The 22,737-nt window shown below is 38.1% G+C and overlaps 1 long non-coding RNA gene across 2 annotated transcripts in view; it reads right to left on the reverse strand.

The window, feature by feature from the left end:
* Positions 1-408: 408 nt before the first annotated feature.
* LOC120889804 (uncharacterized) overlaps positions 409-22,737 on the reverse strand; it is a 307,886-nt gene continuing 285,557 nt past the window's right edge. The window contains exons 2-4 of one of the 2 annotated variants that reach the window (XR_013438107.1): positions 18,001-18,161; positions 1,400-1,528; positions 409-584 (exon numbers count right to left, since the gene is read on the reverse strand). This is a non-coding gene — a long non-coding RNA (uncharacterized LOC120889804). Of the gene's footprint in view, positions 585-1,399; positions 1,529-16,401; positions 16,566-18,000; positions 18,162-22,737 lie in introns of those variants that run through there. The other variant, XR_005733930.2, reaches the window with a different exon arrangement.

The following is a 22,737-nucleotide window of genomic DNA, read 5'->3' on the forward strand; positions in this document are numbered from 1 at the left end:
CAACAAGTCATCATCTATTTACCTTACCGAGAGAGTTGGAGAGCAGAGAACAGAAAGAAAGGGAGAAAGAAAGGAAACGAGCGTTTTTTGCACACCAGTTACATGAACTGTTAAGTACCTGGACATGTTATGTAAATTCTCACAATATTCCAGCAACATATGTGTTTTCATCCCACTTTATAGATGAGAACACGGAGGCTTAGGCAGGTTAAATAATTTGTCTCATGAGTCAGCATGCTAAAGAATAATCAGCCTGTTTTCTCTTAACCCCAGATCTGTGCCCCTGGCTTTCTTTAGCAACATCCTGTTAATAAGGATGGGAGAAAGGACTCCTGTCTTTCTTCAGAACTAGAGATCCATACCTCTCATGGGCAATGGCTTTCAGAGTCATATCATGGGTGACAACTTGCACATAACTAATAGCATTGTAGCTTTACCTGTTTTTTTTTTTTCTTCCTTGTATGAGGTCAAAAACACCTCCAAGATCAAAATACTGTTTTCTCATCTCTGCCAAAGAATTCTTGGTTTGGTTTCCTGAGTTTTGTCTTCTCTTCAAACTTTTCAATACTATCAAGACCTAAAGCCTTGAGGAGACATTATAATACGAGGGAAAAGTCTCTTTTTAGTAAGCAAATCAAGAGTAGCAAATATTTTTTTTTATAATTTTTTTTATTGGTTGTTCACAACATTACAAAGCTCTTGACATATCATATTTCATACATTAGATTGAAGTGGGTTATGAACTCCAAATTTTTACCCCAAATGCAAGAGTAGCAAATATTTAATAGTTTTTATTTGTGTAGTTGATTTCATATGTGGATTTTTGATTGGCTTATATTGGGAAGTATAAGAAAAGGAGGTTTTTTTCCTCAGAAACATTTGCTGGGCCCATCTCATTATGGCAAGCTCTTTGTATTGTACAAAATTCTGCATAGCTCCTAATGAGAGGTGTGCCTTCACTTACATGACCTCCATGTCAGATAAGCCTCAAGAACGTAAAGTAAATGGGCTCATGATTTAGGTTTATTGGAATAAGTCATTCCTTAGCGAATGAAAGTCGAAAGGGATCATCTTTAAATTCCATTATTGGCAATTGAGAACAGAGTGCCAGAGAAAGAAAGTGACTTAGCCTGAGGTCACACAGCTCATTATAGCTCAGCTGGGATGGGGATTTACTTCACAGGACCCTCTAAGACTCTTTAGGCATCAGTTTGGGATGTACTGCATTGTTAGATGGGTCATAAAACATCCAAATCCACATCAGAGCCCAAGTCTCCTTAGAGAGGAAGCACTAGCAACACTTTTCTTAGGGAAAGTTGGAATTATTCTGAATCTCTTTACCTTGTTGTAGGGGCAATTGAGATTTTATACACATGAAATGAATGGGAGCATTTCTTACCTAAAGAATGGATTCTTTAAAACGAGGATACTCCCAGATTTGAAGCCTGTTTGGTTCACCAGTGGTGTGATCTGAATGTCACAGCTCTTTCTTCACAAAGAAAAACATGTCCTCTCACCAGGCACTTAGCTATTCACATAGAGAGATAGCATCTTTTAAGTACACTTCCTTCATAAGAATGTGTGTGGCATCTTATATATGTCCATGTTTGTTTACTTGATGTTATTAATGTTGATAGAGGCAATCAAAAGCTTTCTTTATTCATTAGAAGAGTTTGATAGTTATAATTTCTTGATTTAAAATTTACAAAGGTAATGGTACTTCTGTTTGATCAAAGCACTTTTGTATATGTGTGGGGGAGTGAGCTTTACCAACATCAATGACAGAAAATGGCTTTAAGCAACAGAGATGCTTTATGGGTCTTCATTGAAGTACCAAAATGATCCTAATCATGGAAGGATTGGCTGAGCTATATCTCACACTGATGCAGAACAGCTAACAGATGTGATTGATTTTAAGAGGCCCCAGAAGAAGGCTCATGTAATTACAGTGAGAGGAACAGGCTGATAAGAATAAGTAATGAGACATATCCTTGATGACTGATCAGAACAATTCGTGTTTGTAGGAGTTTTATTAGTCATTCTTAATAGTACATATATTTCTCCTGATTATAAAAGTATTACATATTCAGTGTAGAAAAGCTGAAAAAGAGGAGAAAATATAAAGAAAATATTCCATAATGCCACTAGACCAAGATTCTCACAACTAACATAATAGACTATATCCCTTCGTTTTTTCCTATGTATTTATAAATGTAAGTATTTACCAAAATGATGTTTAAGTATTGTTTCTTTCTTTTTAACATAAGAAAGAATTTATCCTATATAATAAGATAATTCTTAAAAATTTTTCAGTGGCATTGAATGGATATAAGCACTGTTTATTTAATAATTACCCACTGTTGGATATTCATATTTTATAATAACATATTATTTCTTGTAAAAGTAAAATTCTAATTTTTTCAACTGAAATGCTGTAAAGGATATTCTGGTAATGCATCTTTATATTTTATCTACAATCATTTTCTTGGGATAAAATCTTAGAGGTGGTCTTACCAGGTTAAATTATATAAACATATTTAAGGTTCCTAACAGTTGGTATTCAAATGTGTTCCAGAGTGTCTACAAAATTACAAAATTCTTCACCTACAAAGTATTAAATTGATAATTTTATTACTTCTTTTCTCATCTTTAATATTTAAATCTTTGATGTAAAAATATTACAAATTATTTTTATACAAATCTCCTTTATTACTAGGCTTCTTTTTAAATTTCAAAAATTAGCAAGTAACATAAAGTCCTCCATTCCCATTCTTAGCCCATAATTGCCAATAGTCAGATCCTATGAAACCATTAATGCAAGTTCTAGATTTGACTAGGGCCCAACTAAAAAAAGAGGAAAATACAGTCACACTTTTAAAAAAACAATCTGTTAAGATATGTCCTTGGATTCTATGCAACTCATTTAATTGTTTAATGTTCAAAAATTGAACTTTTTTAGTTTTAAAATTTTTCTTCTAAGATACTTATACTCTGTAGTTCACTGCTTTTGTGATACTTGAAGATAGAGTGGAGGGGAATTAGGCATAGGGACAATGTGCTCTTTAGAATAGGCTCAAATCTTATTGGAATCACAGAAAGGGTAAGAGATGAGGTCATACTGGATTAGGATGGGCCCCAGATCCATGACTGGTGTCCTTACAAGAAGAGGAGAGGACACACAGAGAAGCACAGAAAAGAAGGCCCTGTGAAGACAGAGGCAGAGACGGGAGTGATGTAGCTCCAAGAAACACCAAGAATTGCCAGACATGGCAAGAAGCTGAAGGACACGAGACAGCTTCCTGTCTTGAGCTCGTGGATGCGTGGCACCACTGACACCTTGCTTTCAGGCACTGGCCTCTGGAACTGTGAGAGGAAAAAATTTCTACTGCTTTAAGACACCTAATTTGTGGCATCTTGCTGTGGAAGCTCTAGAAAACTAAGACAGTTTAATATGCATTACCAAATGCATATTAAACAGTAGTAGATTTACCAGGTAAATGCTAGATTCTAATCCCCAACTAAAAGTTTGGCTATTTGTTATATTTACCTACGAGTAAAATTAATTGTTTAGGTTTTACAAAATTAGAGCTCATTCAGACTTTAATTCCATCCTAAATAATGTGGTACAATATCAGTGAGTAAATGCCAACCACGTGATGGACACACAGGTCTGAGCTAGAAGAATCTAACAGGAACAAAGAAATGTCATTTGGAGCTGTACCACCACAACTTATGACTTCACTGTGCACAAAAACTTCCTTGATACAGCTGATGAAACACAGAGCTGTTGAGAGATTCGATTTGATATGAAGTCCACAGTGAAGCAGTTTAATGATGACCATTAGGAGTAGCACTTGAAGTTTCCAAAGCTTCAATTCTTTGATCAGCACTTCTTACAGTTTTATAAACCACAAAGCTCATCAAACTTCCTTTAAATTCAATCCCCTGCCAAACCTGGGTACAGCAGGCCTTCATAGGGATCCAAAAATTTTAAATAATGTTTCAAAATATTTTGGCACAGGATAACTAGCTGAGCTAGATCCAATAATAGCTCTATTTTTTCATGCATCCTTTTTATTTCTATTTTTTTGTATATCTTACAAAATACATAATACATGAATTTCTGCATAATACACACAGGTCTGTCTATGCATGCATATGTATATGTGTATATGTGTGTATAGATAGCATTTATATGTATGAAAATTATTAAGGTCTGTTATTATTATCGGAGTACATGTACACAATTTAAAAGACATATTTGATACACTGAGGGAGACATAAATTGCTTTTACTCATAGGTGCACATGATTAAAAAAATACCATGAATACCACATCCATGAACTTTAGGGATATAAATTTAATAAAGTTCATAAAAAATATAGGTTCTATTTTATTGCCAGAGCAATAAAATGAATGATAGCTCCAGAATGATGGGAGGCTGTCAAAAATAAAATGCTAACAATACAATCATAAATGGTCCTGGAGGGGAAGAAAAGGGCAGTCATTGTTACACCATGTGGTTGCATAGGGACTTCTCCCAGGAGTTCAGAGTTTAAAAGAATATTTGACAATAAAAGAGGAGGAGATTCTATCCAAGGCATTGCAAAAGGACAACAACCTTGCTACAAAAAAATAGCAGCAAAATACTGACATTCAGGAATCACTGAGGCTTGTAGAAAATATCAGGAATACAAGAATTTTAAAACAAAAATATGTTTTCTTTCAGCGTTTGAAAGAAAAAAGGGATGAAGAAATAGAGCTAAGATTTACTGTGGACTTTGTTGGTGTTAATTATTATATGATGTTTTCTCTTTTAGTATTTATAAGGTCCTGGTGAGATGATGATTATAAATGCTACTTTATAGATGATGAACTGAGGAAACTGAAGATTCTACACAGATTCTTTTTTTTTTATTGTTGGTTGTTCAAAACATTACATAGTTCTTGATATATCATATTTCACATTTTGATTCAAGTGGGTTATGAACTCCCATTTTACCCCATATACAGCTTGCAGAATCACATCAGTTACACTTCCATTGATTTACATATTGATATACTCGTGTCTGTTGTATTCTGCTGCCTTTCCTATCCTCTACTATCCCCCCTCCCCTCCCCTCCCCTCCTCTCCCCTCCCCTCTTCTCTCTCTACCCCCACTACTGTAATTCATTCCTCCCCCTTGTATTATTTTTCCCTTTCCCCTCACTTCCTCTTGTATGTAATTTTGTATAACCCTGAGGGTCTCCTTCCATTTCCATGCAATTTCCCTTCTCTCTCCCTTTCCCTCCCACCTCTCCTCCTTGTTTAATGTTGGTCTTCTTCTCGTGCTCTTCTTCCCTAGTCTGTTCTTAGTTACTCTCCTTATATCAAAGAAGACATTTGGCATTTGTTTTTTAGGGCTTGGCTAGCTTCGCTTAGCATAATCTGCTCTAATGCCATCCATTTCCCACCAAATTCTATGATTTCTACACAGATTCTTTAACTTGCCCAGAGTCACTGATGAGGCAACCTGTGTGTAGAATAGACATGAGCAGAACCAGGATACAGCAGGTTCCAAAGCTTGATCTTCTTTTCACTATACAAGATTGCTGGTCTAATAAAGTTATCTAGTCCTTCCTTTCTTCCTCCCACAAAATACTGCATGTCCATAATATCTTAGCTACTTTCTTTCCCCCCATTTTTTTTTATTGGTACATTATGATTGTACATAATGGGATTTGTTGTTACATATTTGTACATGCACAAAATATAACAACATAATTTGGCCAATATACTCCCCAGCATTTCCCCCTCCCACCTCCTGGTCCTCTTCCTCTATTCCACTGGTCTCCCTTTGATTTATCTGCTTCTTTGAATTGTGTCAGACTAAGTTCTTAATGAGAGAGGAATCATCAGCTCATGACTCTTTCCTTTGGTGAGTCATTGTACAACATCACTCCGTTTCTGAAATATACTAAGTGAGGAAAGATACAGGATAGAATAAGACTGAGTCTTCTTGGGAATTTCACAGATATGTAAATAATAGTGATATAACATCAGAACTACAATGAAGGTTTGAAGGGCTGCAAGAGCCCCAGGAGCCTGAAGCAAGTGTATGAGGTGTGCTGCTGCTGCTTCTTTTTGGGTAATTGTGATTGAACCCAGGGGTGCTCAACCACTGAATCACATCCCCAGCCCTTCTTTTTCTTTTCTTTTTTTTTTCTTTTTTTGAGAAAGGGTTTCACTAAGTTGTTCAGAGCCTTGCTAAGTTTCTGAAGCTGGCTTTGAACTTGAGATCCTCCTTTCCTAATTTCCTGAGCTACTGGGAGTACAGGCAAGCACCACTGCACTTGGCTCCTTCTTGCCTATTAGAGGCAATGAAGAAGAAAGGGTAGAAAAATATGACTGATGAGGATGAAACTCAATATAGTTCAGAAAAATAATGAGAGAATGAGATGATTTAAATTCACTCCCCTAGGTAGACCCTACTTTAAAAATGTAAATATTTGAAGGCAAAAGACTATTATCCTGGTTTGTAAAGCAACAAAAAAAAAAAAAGGCAAAGTCCAAAACTCCAGGCAGATGTTGGCTACTGCTCCTTAGCACTTTTTGGTTTTCCTAGAACTGATCATTAAACAGATGGTTTATGAGGATTTAGAAAGAAAGTTGTAACTTCCAGGATGAACATGGCATAAGTCAGCATTTTCCACTTTTGGTTCTGGAAGCCATCCAAAAATATGGCAAATAGAAAGATACTGCAGACCACAGATCTCATTTTCTTTAAAAATCAAGAGAAATATATAATGTGCAGTCTCCAGCTCATGTGTGAGGGCTATAAAAGCAGTTGAGACTAGTTGTAAACCATATGGAAAAGGGTCCAAAAGAAGTGATAAGGGAGTTAAGGGGAAGCACACCTTAGAAAGGGCTCACAAAAATACATTCCCTGCCCCAATGAGGAGCATTTTCTGAAATACAAAAGATACATTTCTTTATTTGCAACACCTTGGTGCAAGCAGGGATTTAGGCAAAAATGCTCCTGGAACCAGAACACAGTGGAACAACCCAAAGCACACAAGAGGAGCCATTCTTGTGAGACAGTATGAGTCTGTGGCAGCACATAAAGAGAGAAAGTATGAATTGAGGAAAACAGGTAGCACAAAGACTGTCAAATCTCTCCTTCCCACAGGAATTTCTTACTGCAAACAGCTGTCTAGAAAAGTCTCCAATCTTATGATGAACCACCATAACTCCAAGACAATAGGGAAATGGATATTTGTTTTTAGAAAAAGGTAAAGGGTGGGGCAGTAAAATTTACAAACTGGTAAAAAACACATATCAGGTAAATGATCCCATGCACAGATAAAACAAGTGAGTGAAATATACCTTTCCATGGTCTTTTAAAGCCATGACAAAACCCTTTCCTCTACAGAGGATTCAATGACCTTGATGAAAGATCATAATTCAGAAATAACAGTAACTCAAGGAAGGGAACAAGAGGGCTCCCCATGTGCTGAGATGGAAAAGTTTTTGAGATGTATGGTCCAGTGAAAGAACTGAGATATAGAAAACAGATACCGAATGTTACTAGTTATGTTACTGTCTAGGGTTCCTAGGTAACCCAAGGAACAAAGAATTGAAGAACAGGACACAGAGATAGCAAGCAAGAGTAGGTTTTTTTGCAAAAGTGACAGAGATAGAGTTCTCTGGAGACAAGGGGTCCTAGAGCTGGGAATCCAGTCGGGGAGTTTTGGCCTGTTCTTTATGTGGTCTCTGGAATGTCCTCATTTTCTTATCTCCTTCGCTGTCCATCCACTCCTCACTAATATTGATTGGTGCCCCCTCTGTCTGTGTGTCTGTTTAGTTTTTCTATTGGATCCCCTGCTTAGGAGCACAAGTACAGAAGTGTCTGTCTAATTGGGTCCCTTGCTTGTGTTCATGAGAGCTTTTATCAAGAAAGAAGTTGACCTCATCTGAAGACCCTCTCCATGCTCTTTTGTTCTGGCCCTGCCCCTGACCTTCTCACTTGCCATCTTGCTCTGGCTGCCTAAGCCCTTCTACATCTTCCTCAGGTATAAAAGCAGGAGCAAAATAAATAACAAATAATTAATTTCTACCATTACGGCACTTTCTAATTGCATATCCTTAATAAAACTGTGAGGAAATGCAAGAAACAATGAACTATAAGGTGATATAAGTGGCTGTATAATGGGGCAGATGGAAGGACAGGAATGGGATTCACACTGGAAGGAGACTTTTCATTGTATTTTTTTAAATATAGTTTTATTATGAATGGTGTAACTGTATTATAATTTTTTTATGGAGATAGAAAGCCATGACAACTAGAGATCTAGCACAGTCTCATTAAGAGATTAAATGACAAGACCGTGTCCAATTAGTTTCATTGCCTTTTCTTTTTAGGTGGGGTATTGGACTAAACTACGAGAGTAAAACCTGAAATTCAGCTCACCTGGACATCACACTTAACAAATACTGTACTGTATTTCCTATGGCCCAGATGGAGAAATGTGGGCTGCTTTCATGTATTCATGGAATACAGTGGGTGGATTTTGAGCTACTTCCATGACAGATCCAAAGGGTGTGGATTAGTTTAGGTATATTTTGAGGGATGATTATATTCCTTGCCTTTTCCTACTTAATATTTTCAAATAAAAATTTGTCTGTTAAATTTCCCAATGTACAAAATTCTAAGACTCATTAATATGCTATACAAAATAATTTTTTAAATAAAGAAAATATCCATTGGCTCTGGTAAGATTGATATACACCATATGAATGCATGAGTGGACCAAACACAAAGACTTGTATGAAAGCTGACAAAAATCAACTGCCTATTGGAAAAAGGGAGAAATCTGACTTAAACATAGGTCATGTGAAAATGTGATTTTTGGTTTTAATTGACTATCCCAAACTTTTAAATTACATTATTACAATTCAAAATGGCATAATTCCAGCCTATATGATAATTCAAACACATATGCTGTCCTGTATTCTATTTTGGAGAAATGTCTTAAAAGGGGCATTGATAACTGGAGTATTTCACAAGGAGAACTTAGAATTTCAAACTGTTCCAAAATCACTCTTAGAGGAAGGAAGAGTTGAAGAAGTTGGCCTACAGGTCAGGGGAATGGAAGAGCATCTGTCAGAGTTCTCCAAATATTTTTAACAATTTCCCTTTAGAGGTTAGAACTGGCCTGTTTAGTTTGAGTTCAGAAACACAAATAAGACCAATGAAAATAGTTTACAGGAAGTAAGATACAGGATCAATAACATAAATAATTTTTTAATAAGATGGTGAAGATTAGAGATGTTGATAGCCAATGATTGTATAATATATAATAGGTTACTTTACTAATCATTAAAGAAATACAGACCAAAATATTCAAAGCCTACTTTTAAAAAATTATTTTTGGGTATATCAGATTGACAGAAATTAGAGAGACCAATAATATAGTTTAGGGGAAAATTTTGAGAAATGTGTATGCTATTATATTACTAACATGAGAGTAAATTAGTGCAACCATAGATTGTAGAACTTTGACCCAGCATTTCCATTACTAGGCATCTCATTTGAAAATGCCTTCCACTATGCATACTCTATGTTCAAAGATGTTTGCTGCAGAATTTATTTCAATGGCAAAAAGAAAAGAAAATTGAAAACAATCTAGGTATCAACGAACTGGGGTTAAAGACATCATGGATTATCTACGTTCTGGAATAGTATAGATCTATTTAAAAAGAACAGCAACTCTGCTGGTACAGATCTAGAACTTATTACAAAGTGAAATATTAAGTTGCCTGCTAGGGTAATTTTGTAAAAACTACAATAATATTATTTTTTATTTTTTCTACTTAGTTGTACATGACAGCAGAATGCATTTCAATTCATTGTACATAAATGAAACATAACATTTCAATTCTCTGGTTGTATGTGGTATAGAGACTCACCATTTGTGTAATCATACATATATCTAGGGTAATGATGTCCATCTCATTCTGCCATCTTTCCTACACTCATAACCTCTCCCCATTCTCCCCTTTGCCCAATCCAAAGTTCCTCCATTCTTCCTATGCTGCTCCCCACCCCTACAATCACAAATCATCATCCATTAATCAGAGAAAAGATTTGACCTTTAGTTTTTTGGGTGGATTGGCTTACTTCACTTAGCATGATATTCTTAAACTCCATACACTTACCTGCAAATGCCATAATTTTATTCTCTTTTAATGCTGAGTAATATTCCTTTGTGTATATATACTACAGTTTCTTTATCCTTTCATCCATTGATGGGCATCCAGATTGGTTCCACAATTTAGCTATACAATGATATTATTATTTTTTTATATTTGCACAGAAAATCACAGGAAAGTATACTTTAATTGCTTTCAATTTATATGCTAACATGTTAGTTTTTGTAATTAAGAAAATGACTTTTAAAATGAAAGTCAATTTATGAGTTAGGGAGACCTCTATCACTGGAGTGTTTAGCACAGAACCAAGGAACAGTGAGAGGTAGGGACGAAATAAAGCTGAATGTGATGACCTGAGTCCCCCTCAATACTCGGAAGGTCCTGAAAATGTCCTGCTACCCCTCTCTCCTGTGACTCACACAGCAGAACCTCCACTGAGGTGAAAGAAAACAGGACATTTCAAAACTGAGATGAATCCAGGAGATCGCTGCACAGACCTTGTGAAATCCATTACCGTGGAGAGGAGGCCGTCCTTCCCAACACACCACACACTGCCTCTGCAGTGCCTTTCCTCTGCAGCACCGATCCGTTTTATTGTACTAAATTTGGCAGTGTGTGGCTAGACAGATAAGTACAGCCAGGAAGCTTTCATGGGGTTCAATACTTGATAATTCAAGCCTTTGGCGAGTGTTCCCATGAGCTGCTGGATTTCCCTCCTTCCTTAGTGGTCAGCTGGAGGGTGCTGCCCTTGAGTTATCCCCCGCTCCTCTTCCTAGTCACTCAGTGCAAGGATGGATTGGCCCTGCAAGTGTTATCACTGAGGACACCTGTGCCAACCCAGCCAGGCCTTTGGAAAGCTCTGTGTCCATCTGAGGGTGATGCTGGTCTCCTCCAGCTCCACCCTCTCAATACCCAGTCAACAGAGGTGAAATGGCCACTTTTCTTCCCTGCTTACTGTTTATTGGCTACAAACAACATTGTCTCTGAGAGAGTCTCCTCTTCTTTTGCAAAGAGAGGGGCCTGAAGGAGGCAATGTACCTGATGCCAGTGAGTAACGGGGACTACTGACAACCAGATCTTCACCGTGTTTGGCGAGAAAAAAGTTAAAAGCCAATTATCTGCCAGACCCACATTAATGGGTGGGACTGATAAGTGGTTTTATTCTTTTTGACTCATGGAACCCTTTTAGGGTAAGGATAACTCAATTTATTGGGCAATTACTATGTGCTGTGTACCGAATGAAGAGCTGATGTTTATTATCCCATTAAATCTATATAACAGTTCTATGAAGGAAGCCCAGGGAGACAAAATGATACTTCCAAGATCATACAGAAGGGACTGAAGAACTAGGATCCAAATTCATACTCAGCCACCACATCAACTTGTATTTCTGAATCAAAGCTCGGCGGAAGCCCAGTAAGTAACAGGGTTAAATTAGGAATTGACTTGTTTGAAAAATGTGGCAAGGGGAGAAGCCTGGGCTCTGGACTTTTTCTGTCTTGTATCAATCTGTTCAGGGGGCCTGAAAGGCTTTTGGAAGCAAGATAAATTGAAGCAGAGGTCTCTACTGTCCTCCCAGCTTGGACACCATGTGCATGTTTAAATGAAGGTTCCTCACTTCGCAGGAAGAAGCAAGAGCATCTTGCTGTGCTGCTAACACCCCTCACAGTCACCTGTCTGGGGCTAGGCATTGATTGCTGATTATGGCAAGCCAGGGACACATTAAATAAGCTCAAGGCAAAATCCTGAAGGGTCAATTTTTATTTGAAGATTTGTAGGGAAATTTTTTATATAACTGATAAGTAATATAAACCTTTTTATATCAAAATACGGTTAGATATAGTATAGACAAAAATGCTATTTTTTTAACCTTTTTTTTAATAAAGATAGAACATTTAGCTTCAAAGAAACTTCCCCCTTGAAGAAGATCACTTCAAGTTCATCTCTTAGCTTTTAGGAACAAATTCTCTGTGGGATATTACTGGAGAACACAAATGTATAGATTCCTTGAACAAGCATGCTTATATGGAGTAGGAATGATTGGTGCTCATTTCCTTACTTTCTGTTTTCAGCCTGGATAAAAGTTTGTGTGGGTCACCTCCTCCCTGGATCCACCTCATTCCCCTCCCCGGATCCACCTCATTCCCCTCCCCTCAGCTTTATCACAGCCCCAGGGACATTTCTTTCTAAGGGGGAACAATGATGAGGCTGGAAGTTCTTGCAAGGAGTAGAGGGGATACATTGGAAAACATTTTCCTTTTTCTAGGGAGCACATGACGCAGATCAAATATATTTAGTAAATGCAACACACAGGGAAACCTGGGAAGAGAGCTGGGAAGTCAGGGAGAGAACAGAGACTTTGGGGTCATGGGAGAGGTGAATCCCACAAAGGAAACCAAGCATTGACAACTAACTTGTAGGCAGCCTTTCTCCTCTTTCCCCTGCAACTTGAAGATCAGTAGGGGAAAGGAAGTGCAGAGATGAAGATGTTACCTGATGTTGCAATTAGCATTAACCAAGCAGCCTGCCTGCTCAGGAAAGGACTCTGGACTGTGACCCACAGTGGGGGACAGAATAATTCAGGCTATTACTAAGACTTAAGAGGTTGCATGTTGGGGGTGAGTTCTACCTCATCTATTATAGAAAAGACCAAGAAGGTTTACAAAGCACAGACCATCTCTCAGTCTTCCATGGCTCAATCTGATTTGCTTAAGCAATTTTAACTATTTTAGCCAGATTAGATAGGACACTATGGAAACCAATGTGTTTTCATCACATCCAGAAATATGAGAGTGGCATTAATATCAATACTTATTTCCTTGAAAACTGAAGAAACAAGTACTTTTGTTATTGAAATTAATTCTTAAAAGCTGAAATTTTGATGACAAATAGTAGTAAGTGGTGGCACTAGGTTAGGAAAGGGGACGATACATACAGGGACCCAACAAAGGTCAAATAAGAATGCCAGGTCATGGACAAGGCCAGTGGCACCATATGGAACAAAAAGGGATTTCCACTCTGCAAGGTAATTTAAAAAAAGAGACAAACAGAAAAAGGAAAGTTCTTGGAATTATTATACATTTGTGAGATCAAGTGGAGCATTCACAGAATACTTTCTTTTTTCTTAAGTACTTTTTTCCCTTGGCAGTGAGACTGTCTCAGTCTCTGATTAATGCTTGGGTGATGCTGCACATTTGAGCAGCTTATTTTTCTGACAAAACCGTGCAAGGACCACACCACTGTGTTGTAGGGGCCCAGAACCACACAGGCTAAGTGCAGCATCCTGAGTGGGGTTTGACTCTTCAAAAGGAGGATGACTCAAAGCACAGGTGACAACCATCCCTCCAGAAGCCAAACCATGAGCAGTGACAATTCCCATGCACAGATGTTCCGCAGGAAAAAGCTGTTCAGACCTCTAAAAGTAGAGAGAATTAAGAGGGGAACATTGAGCTCAGAAGGTCATGGTCATAGTTCATTTATTTTTCAAGGAGGCAATTTAACTTCCCACAAGGCTCTAGCAAGAGTCACACTGTAGCAGTCTTAGTTTCACAAATGCAGAATAAGCAAGAATAGAAAGGATATTGGAAAAAATATAACAAAATCTAGATGCTGGGTTTGTTTTATCTGTGGAGACTTGAAATACCACTTAAATTCCCTGAACCTCAGTCTCCTCATTTAACTGAAGGATGATAAAATCTATCTTCACAAGATTCTTCATATCAAATGGGGAAAAATGTCTATAGGAATGCTTTGCCAGCTTTAAATCATCTCACAATTAAAAGATGACATTATTGTTCATCATGACAATAGGTTCACTCCAAGAAGATTTACTTTAGTGAGTGTTCCAGAGGTTTTCAAGAGATGTAGTTGCTATTTGCATTCACAGTGCACCCAAAGGCTTAAAACCTCTTTTATCCTGCAGCAATTAGAGTATCTCTACGTTTTCCATTGTATTTGTCACATTAAATTTATTGGTCTTGGACTATAACTATTTCTTTTACTTTTTATTTTATTTTTCAGCCCCTGAAGTAGACTATGAGCTCCTTATAAAACTACTTTTTGTATCTCTGTAAGCATCAACATAGTACTTAGAAGATAGGACCTTTTTTCTTTTTTCCATTTTATTTATTTATTTATTTTAGAAGATAGGATCTTGATAAACACTTGCTGAATTAATGCACCAGTGAATGAAGAACTTCTCTGGAAAGCCAACATAGACATTATCTCAAGTCATTTTGAGGTTCACTTACAGGATGATTTTCAAAAAATTCCATAGGAATCAGGAAATAGGCTAGAGCAGTAAGGGAAGTCAATTTCGCCAGGGGGCTTCGGTAGTTATTATTGTTCTTAACTGCCAGTTGTCTTGCCCTAAGTTTATGGTAGTTCTTTACCATTCCACCGACTTGAGCCCTAAATTTATGGTAGGTCTGTATCATTCCACCCACTTGAGCCCACCTACTACTGCATGATTTGCTCTGACCAATTAAATACAAGCAGAAGTGACTGGTACCAGACCCAGGCAGAAGCTTTCTTTAGGGATGCTCATTCTTTCTCCTCTGAGACCAGCATTGTTACAGACAGAAGCTGCTGTGTCAGCTCAGTTACTGGGTGGCATGATACAAAGTTGAGCTAAATCTTGTACACAATGAATAAACCAGACCAGGGGAGAAAGACACCCATGTTGTCATGAGCCACTAAGTCATTGACAACGATGTCCTCCTCTTCCTCCTCTTCCTCCTCCTCCTCCTCCTCCTCCTCCTCCTCCTCCTCCTCTTCTTCTTCTTCTAACACCTTTATTTTATTTACTTTTATGTGTGCTGAGGATCAGACCCAGTGCCTCACACATTAGGCAAGCTCTCCACTGCTGAGCCACAACCCCATCACCAAGGCTTCTTTATTGTTACTTTGGCATGTTTTAGCCAATCCTAACTGATAAAGAATAATTTATCATTGTGATTTCAAGATGGCTGAATTTTGTTTTTAAGCCAGCTGTAACTACTAATGTGTGATTCTTGCTTCCTCAACAGCTCCAGGCAAATTACATCCTAGTTGGATCATAACTTGCTTATCCAGGGGGAATATATATATATATATATTTATTCCCCCCCAAGGGAGAAAAGAGCAAAATACTAGTGAAAGTTTACCAAAAAGACATTCATATCACCATCTGGGGAAATGGAAACAAGTCAAGGCATGAGTCCTTATTTCAGAGTCTCTTCAAGTAAAGGAAAAGAGGACTAACATTTATTGAGTGTCATCTTTGAAAATGATCCATTGATTACAAGGCATGATACCTGCTATGTAGCAGGCACTCAAATTTTAGCTCTTCTACTTGTCATTATTACATATATGCACTAGTTTGGGTCTCTTCACAGATATTCTCTTACTTGAGAGGAATGAACTAGAGTGGCTAAAAAAGCCTAGATTCAGGAGCTTTCTGAAAAGTTCAAAACCTAAAACTAACAAGCATTAATTCTGTGACCTTGTGCAATTTCTCATTTCCCTTAGCCTTACTTTTTTCATTTGTAAAATAGGGATAACAATATATTATTTATTGTTGTGATAATTAAATAAGTTGTTATATATAAAGGGCTCAGAACAGTATCTGGTTATGTAAGTACAAACTATGTTATTATCATTTAATTTTTATCACTCAATTCCTTTTTATCTCCTATGATATTATTTATCAGTGTGCAATTCTTACTTTATTTTTTTATTTTCAAATTTAGACAAATTCCTGATGCCAAAATTCAAAATCATACAACAATGACCATGTGGCAAAAGGAAACCCATTATTCTGTAGAGATCTATTTAGTATCTAATTTCTACCTTTACTCTCCAAAATCCTCCTTTGGTGACCAAATTGTTGATGCAGTCTTTTTTCATAAGATTATTCCAATTCCCCTTTTAAATATCTTGGTCTAGTCAAACAAATATGCTGCAGTACAAACTGTGTTCATAGCAGCGTGAAATAATCCTTGAGGTGTGTCCCCAAAAGTCATCCCACTGTTTATAGGGTTCAGAAATTCTAGTGCAATTTACCTGGATCCTGCTAGTACAGAATCTCTCAGAAAGCTGCATCTGAGATTTTAACCAAGGCCTTAGTCATCTTAAGGTTGACTTACAGGAGAATCCACTTACAGGAGAATTAATTTTTTTTTTAGCAGTGAGCACAGTTTTCTATTAAGTATGAATACCTCTACACAAGAGAGAGACACAAAAACAAATAAATTTAATGAGCTCAATATATAACATGATAGTGATAAGTGCTACAGGAAAAATAAAACAAGGAAGACAGAGAATAGATTTGTCTTTTTTCTCCCTCCATTCGATTTTCGATATGATGTGGCAAGGAAAAGTTCACTGCAAAGACCTAAAGGAAAAGAGGTAGCAAGTTACTCAGATTTTCTGGGGGAGAGCTCTCTAAGAGGAGAGAATAGCAAGTACAAAGCCCTGACAAAGGTCAATCCATACCTGGCTATGTCTGCCAAACAGAGGAGCAGAACAAGTAGATGACTAGTGAGGAGAATTAATTTCTGTGTTAGCTAGCCTTTTGTCACTGTGACCAAAATACCTGACAAGAAAAAGGTTTCAGAGTTTCAGTTCATGGTTGGCTGGCTCCATTGCTCTGGGCCTGAGGAGGGGCAGAACATCTTGGCTGAAGTGTGGGTTGGGGGAAGGCTGCTCAGCTCATGGCAAGAGGAAGGTGGCAGTGGTGGGGAGAGAACTGTCATTCAATTCTTAAAGCAATCTTATGGAGGAGCCATCATCACCCTCATTTTGCAATAATAAATCTGGTATTGCTGCACCATTCCTGTATGTGACTCACATCTATAAATCTTTCCCCTGTGTGAGCAGCAAATATTAGCATTGAAGTGTTGGGGATGGGAGATGTGAAGAGGACGTTTTGAAAATCAAGAGCAACAATGAGTTGAACAAACCTATGTAGATCTTTATCTTTGGTGTATATAATGATTGCTGCATACTTGGCTGTCCAAGCCACCAAAATCCTAATGTCAAATGTCTCTTAAGGGGAATAAAAATCAAAGATCTTTCTGTAAAGATAAAGTGACCTCAAGCTATTAAGCTGCTTCAACAAGTTCCTGCAGAACACTCTATCTCCAGGCTTTGCAATTTTTGAGGAACAGTCATTCCATTTTAGTTGAAGACAGTTTAGGATGGGTTTCCTTCCACTTACAACTGAAAGAATCTCTGATGATGCAAACAAGTTGTCCAAGGTTTCACAACTAAATGAGGTCACAACTGAAACCCAAATCTAATGAACAGCAATGCTCCTGATCTAGGCTATTACACAGTGTTTCCTCTTCTATTATGCTTTGGGCCACTTGGATGAATAGGGAACTGCAAATTACTGAACAATTCTGAAGGTTGAGTATGTGTATGGGGTAAGGCAGGATAGTGGGAGAATTAGAAATTACCTACTAAAAGGTAGCTAGAAAATCTCCTTGATTTCAACATTATCACTCTATGACAGTTTTCTCAATTGAGAGATTAGAACTAGAAGACTTGAAAATCTGATGTTCTAAGGAGCTCATTCTCCTCTTCTGTGATGGCATATCTCAAAGTCTGGCAGTAGGGTTCATGTGAGGTGAAAGAATGAGTGAGTGAATGAGTTGATACATAACAGATGGAAGAAAGTCTGAGAAAAAGCCTACTTACTACTATTGGTGTCTGAAATGTTCATCTATGGCTGCATCCCCCCAAAATGGACAGGTTGATCTCACAGAAGTACTGCTGATACATAAAAATAGGTAGCACCAAAAATCACTATGCATCTTTTCCCTTACCTGAGACCATAGTCATTCATAGTTATGATGTGCAATGAGGCTGCCTCAGAGGTCTTCTACGTTAGTCCTGGTGTGGGTGTTAGAAGGGGATCTTAGAACATGCCCAAAGCATCTGGTCTGTAGGAAATTTCCTCTAGAAAGTCTGTAGACTTGAACTTGATCTGGAGTGGGGAGAAAGAAGAGGGAAGTCTTTAAGTTGAAGGCAATTACCTGTGGGAGATTACTGAAAATGATATTTGTCGGTAGTGGCCTCGGTGGTCTCATGCCCAGCAAATGTTCTCTTGCTCTGTAGCATGCTGTCCAAGTACCAAAATGCAGTTTCTTTGGCTCTCTCACTATCTCAACCCAGAACATGACTGCGGATCTCCAAAGACTCTCCACACTCCTTCTCTTAGGAAATAAATTTACCTTTTCTGTTCTCCCATAGCCACTGGTCTGCAAGTTCATGATGGCATTTGCTGTGTTGTTACCAGGCAGCAAGTCACAAGTGAGCAAAGGCTGTCTCTGCTGTTGAATCAGAGCCCACTCATTTCAGCTCATCAGAGCCCATTGTACACATCTCTTTCTAATCCCATAGTCAGTGACACTGAACCACTGAAATTGGTGATCACCATAAATAATGTCTTCACAAACTTCCTGCCAACACAAAGGCATAGATGTAAAGCATTTATCAGCACACCACTGGCTCTGACTTACCTTTATGTGCTTACTGCAACTCAGACCATGGCTAGAACATGATTAGTATGTAGGTTCAGCTTGGCTAAAGTTCTTGGGCTGTGGGAGGAAAAGTGGGCCCAATGTCACTACATTGACAGCCCTCAATATGCAAGAGTACACAACCCACTGAACCACTGACAAATAATAATTATTATTTTTTTCTTTTTGTGGTACTGGGGATTGAACCTAAGTTTCCTCTACCACTGAGCTATACCCCCAGCCTTTTCCATTTTGAGACAGGGTCTCTGTAAGTGCCCAGTTTGGTCTTGAATTGCAATTCTCCTGCCTTAGGCTTCCCAGTCACTGATATTGCAGGCATGCATCACTGCACCCTGCTATCACTGAAACAGAGGGCCTGGTACCCTACATGGCCCTGTATGTGGGCACAGGCACCTGTGAGGATGATGGGGAAATGGAAAATCATCTGTCCATATTTCTCCAGCTTCATTACTCATTTCCTAGCCTTCCCCCTCCAGTAAGGGGCTGATGGCAAGCTGGCCCACAGGTAAAGCCAAACAGTGTTGCATATCACTTTATAAAAGCATATATTTGAAAACAACCTTTCTATAATTCTAGGAAAAGTGGTCAAAAACAGAATATTATAGGCTTAACATTCTTTTTTGTATATAGAAGGAGAATGGGAATGTTCTCGGGGAAACAGACATTGTCACAAAAAGTCTAGTTTTGGAAGAAGCAAGAAAGAAGAAGGTAGAGGGAGAGGAGGAGGAGGAGGAAAAAGGGGGAGAGAGAAAGAAAGAGTTTTCTAGAGAGGATCTCAACCTTATTTGTCCTTTAGAATCCCCAGGAAGCTTCTAAAAGTGCAAGTGACTGTATTATGCCCCCAATTGTGACTTATTTGATCTGGTGATAATTCTAGTGCCTGTTTCCCAAGGTCAATGGGTGATTCTATTGCGCATTCAGGGTTAGAGAACTACCTAAGTTAGCTGTTCTAGATTCCTGGCCAAGTAAGTGAAAGAGAAAAACTGCAAGGGCAGCTAGTACAGCCCTCCACCTGGCAGTGACTGAGTTGAAAACTTCTCAATTGCTGAATACAACCTGAGCTCTCAGAGGGGAGGCATCTGTACCATTTGCTTTGTTTGTTCAGTACCAATTAAAACCCAGCAGCCACAATCAGTGTAATGCAAATGGGCATCATTCCTGGGGCAGACTGGAGAGCTGTGGGCAAAGATCCCACTGCCTGGGTTTTAAAAAATTTCTGGCTGGACCATATTTCATATTTCTAATGCCTAGAAATTTCAAACATCCTTCTGTACTGCATCATAAAATAATGAAAGCAGATGGGAGCTGGCATCTCTCTGGGTCTCTTAAGATACACGGTGGGTGGGGGATGGATCAGAAAACTAATCTGTTGACTTGGGAGCTAGGAATATTTTCCATTATATGTGGGTTTTATTTTCCAAGTTAACTTGTGGCCTTTTTATGAGCACACAAGGGAAAAATATGTGTTTTTTTCTCCTGAGTTCATATTTCCAATTCTCATGTTTTTCATGTGGGAATTTCTTCTCATTTACTACTACCACCATCACCAGCACCAACACATGCATGCAACATCTGGAAAGACCTGCAAACACAGTGTAGCAAATAAGCAGTTTTACTACAGATTAAGTTTCCCTTATCCAAAACACTTGGGACCAGAAATATTTCAGATTTTGTTTTTAAAGACTTTGTTTGCATAATACATAATAAGCACAAAGAAAATACAAACACAAAATCAATTTATGTTTCATGCACACTTTATACACAGAGCTAGGAGGTAATTTTATGCAATATTTTTAGTGCATTTGCATTTTGACTGTGAACCCTCACAACACATCAGGTATGGAATTTTCCTCTGGTGGCACCATATCTGTACTCAGAACATTTTGCATTTTGGATTAGGGATGCTCAATCTGTATTAGCTGGTCTCTATGTATCCAGAATATAGAGAATGAAGCAATCCACGTCCCATCACAGTAATGTCCCATCCTGCACACTGCCTGGCTTGGAGAAGTACCTCCAAGAGAAGACCCCCTTACCGCTGGCCTCTCCTGTGTTCTTACTGTATCTTCTCTATTCCCGTTGGTCTCTTGCCTATCCTCCTCCTCTCGCCTCTCTCCTTCAGTTCAGGTCTAGGATCTTTGCTAGAAAGATTGTGGTGCAGCCTCAAGTGTTCTTGTCAGAGTTAGCACAGGTCTCTCAGATTCCAGAAGCAAGCGTTTCTAACACATACCACTATTCCCTTGCTACTGTGGATTCTTGCACACAGCATAACATAGATGTTTTGCTTTGATAAAAGTCTTTGTAACTTCCTTCTACCCTAACAAAAACTACTTATCCTCATGAAACATGCCTCCCTTAAAAAAAGAGAAGAAAGGGAAAAAAGGAAGCAAAGAGGAAAGAAAGATAGATGAGAGACAGAGAGAGGAAGAGAGGAGGGAAGTTGAAGGGAAAGGCGGGGAACCGCTGTTGTGCTGTTCAGTGCTTCAGCTTTGTATCTTAACATACTGTGCTCTACCAGAATGAACCATCAAGGCTATGCCAATTGATGAGTGCAATATGTAACTCTAAGAACTGGAGACACAAGGATCCAAGAAAGTCACACGAGACACAAATGGAACCAAAAATTTAGCATGAGAACGTGATTGGAATAAAGTGTGTGCACAGTAACATTTTGGTAAAAGGGATTGAACTAAGGGGCACTTGACCACTGAGCAACATCCCCAGCCCTATTTTGTATTTTATTTAGGGATAGAGTCTCACTGAGTTGCTTAGGGCCTCATTTTGCTGAGGCTGGCTCTGAACTTGAGATCCTCCTGCCTCAGCCTTCTGAGCCACTGGGATTACCAGGGGGCACCACTGTGCCTGGCTAACAATTTTCTTAATTTATTAAATTAAATAAAATTTTACATAACTGACTAAGAACACTTAGTGTGAGATCTACCCTTAACAAATTTTAAGTGAATAATAGATTACTTTTAATTTTAGGTAGACAGTCATAGATTATTCAGTTTGTGTGGTTGAATCTTTATGCCGGTTGATTAAGTAAACCCTATTTCTCTTTCTCTCTAGTCCCTGGTGACTATCATTCCATGGTTTTTTAAAATTTACTTTTTATTTATTTATTCTGTGGTACCAGGGATTGAACCCAGGGGTACTTAGCCATATCCCCAGACCTTTTTATTTATTTTTTATTTTAAGACAGGGTCTTACCAAGTTGCTTAGGGCCTTGCTAAGTTGCTGAGTCTTGCTTTGAACTTTTGATTCTCCTGACACAGATTCTGAGTTGTGTGAACTGAAATCTGCCCCCACTTTTAATAAAGTCTATGAATTTGACTATTTTTACCTTATACATGTGGAATCGTGCAAAATTTGTCCTTCTGTAACTGGATTATTTATTTTAGCATTATGTCCTTCAGGTTTATCTATGTTGGTATGAATTGCAGGATTTCTTTGTTTTAATTTTAAGACAGAATATAATCTATTATATGTACATACCATATTTAATTTTCACATTCACCTGTTGATGGACATTTAGGTTGTTTTCACATCTTGCCTACTGTGAACAGTGCTGCAATGAACATAGCAATGTTAATATTTTTCAATATTATTTTTAGTATTTTCTGAAAATTCTAATATCTCTAATCTATTCCAAGATCTTGGTTTCAGTTCTTTTGGATAACTACTCAGAGGTGGGAATATAAGATAGTTCTATTTTAATTCTACTTTGAGAAGACTCCATATTGTTTTCCAGAGTAGCTGCATCCTTTTTCATTTCTACTAACAGTGTGCAAAGGTTGAATTTCTCTATATCCTCAAACAATATTTGTGTTCTTCTTTTCTTGATGTTAGCCATCCTAAAGGTGTGAGGTGGTATCTCACTGTGATTTTGATTTGATACAATTTTCTGCAACAGCATGTAGGCATACAACTGTAGAAAGTCATATTTGTATAAAGATGTTTAGTCATTATAACTCTGGTTTTACTGGTTTAAACCAGCAAAGTAATGTGGATTATGCTTTC

This window comes from Ictidomys tridecemlineatus, chromosome 4, assembly GCF_052094955.1.
Source record: "Ictidomys tridecemlineatus isolate mIctTri1 chromosome 4, mIctTri1.hap1, whole genome shotgun sequence".
Lineage (NCBI taxonomy): Eukaryota > Metazoa > Chordata > Mammalia > Rodentia > Sciuridae > Ictidomys > Ictidomys tridecemlineatus.